The following is a 1619-nucleotide window of genomic DNA, read 5'->3' as shown; positions in this document are numbered from 1 at the left end:
TATATATATATATATACATACACATATATATAATCAAGGTATATAAAGATAACGAATTTATGGTGTTATACTCAGCTCTCTTTATCTCCTACTTCACTATCAACGATTCCATATTTCAGCTGCTCTATAATTCTCTCTCTCTCTCTCTCTCTCTCTCTCTCTCTCTCTCTCTCTCTCTCTCTCTCCATCCCTCTCTTACTCAATATCTTTGTCGAACTTGTGTTCTACTCACCTCCTCCTCATACTCTTACTCCTACTTCTCTATTATACATCAGTCTTTTCCCTCGCTCTTTCTCTCTAATACACACACTCTTCCTTCTCCTTCTCCTCCTCCTTCTCCCACTTCTCCTTCATCTCCCCCTCAGACTTAACGCAATCTTTCAAAGAAGGGCATTTATGACTATTCTTTTTTGGTCTTTTCTTTTGTTGTTCCTTTGATGGGTGTGTGTAGTACTACAATTACAGAGGTGGTGATGGTGGTGGTTGTGGTGGTTATGCTGGTGATGGTGGCACTTGTGGTGGTGATGATAGCGGTGGTCACCGTAATACAAGTTACTGGTTGAGTACTGTTGTTGTTCGTGGTGTTGGTGTTGTTTAGGCCCGTAGAAAATCGGGGTGAAAGACTGCAGGTGGGGTGCAAACAGCAGCAGCAGCAGCACCGTCGCTAACAACACCACTACCAACAAAAGTATCCCATCCCTAATCGAACAGATTTATTATCAAAGTCAATCCATCCACGGATAGTATACCTTTGACAGCAGCAGCCAGTGTGAGTGTGTGTGTGTGTGTGTGTCTTTTTTTATCGCTTTTAAAGATAATGTATAATTTGAAAAAGATTTAGCTGATAGTTCTAGATCAAGCTTCCACATAGAAGATCCCTCAATAGTGATGGTGACAGCTGTTTACGTATAAGCAAGTGTGTATATTATATATATATACACGCATATACACACACACACACCGCTCTCTCTCTCTCTGTCTCTCTCTTCCTCTTTCTCTTTCAAGGTGCCACGCAGTGGGAATGAACCCGCAACCATGTGGTTGGTAAGCAAGCTACTTACCACACAGCCACTCCTACGCCTATACACAGCTACTCCTGCGCCTATTAACATTTTATTTATTGATTTATAGCGAAAATGAATTTTATTGCATTGATTAGCATATAAAGCTACCTCATTGCAGTGAATAGCATATAAAACTAAATCATTACAATTCGAACAGAATTTGAAGAGATTGAAAATTGGTTGCCAAATAGAAAAGATCCAGCTTGCTTCCTAACCACATGGTTCTGGATTCAGTCCCACAGCATGGTATCTTGGGCAAGTGTCTTCTACTATAGCATCAGGCCGAACAAAGCCTTATGAATGGATTTAGTAGACGGAAACTGAAAGAAACCCGTCGTATATATATATCAATATGTATAAATATTTATGTGTGATGCTTTTGTGTCTCAGTTTGTCCTTCTACCATCGCTTCACAACCAATGTTGGTGTGTTTAAACACCGATAGACTGAGAACTAGGGTTACAAAGAATAAGTCTTGGGGTCGATTTCTTCGACTAAAAACCCTTCAAGGCAGTGCTCTGGCATGGCCGCAGTCAAATTACTGAAACAAGTAAT

Source organism: Octopus bimaculoides, chromosome 17, assembly GCF_001194135.2.
Source record: "Octopus bimaculoides isolate UCB-OBI-ISO-001 chromosome 17, ASM119413v2, whole genome shotgun sequence".
Taxonomy (NCBI): Eukaryota; Metazoa; Mollusca; class Cephalopoda; order Octopoda; family Octopodidae; genus Octopus; species Octopus bimaculoides.
This window is presented reverse-complemented; position numbering follows the sequence as displayed.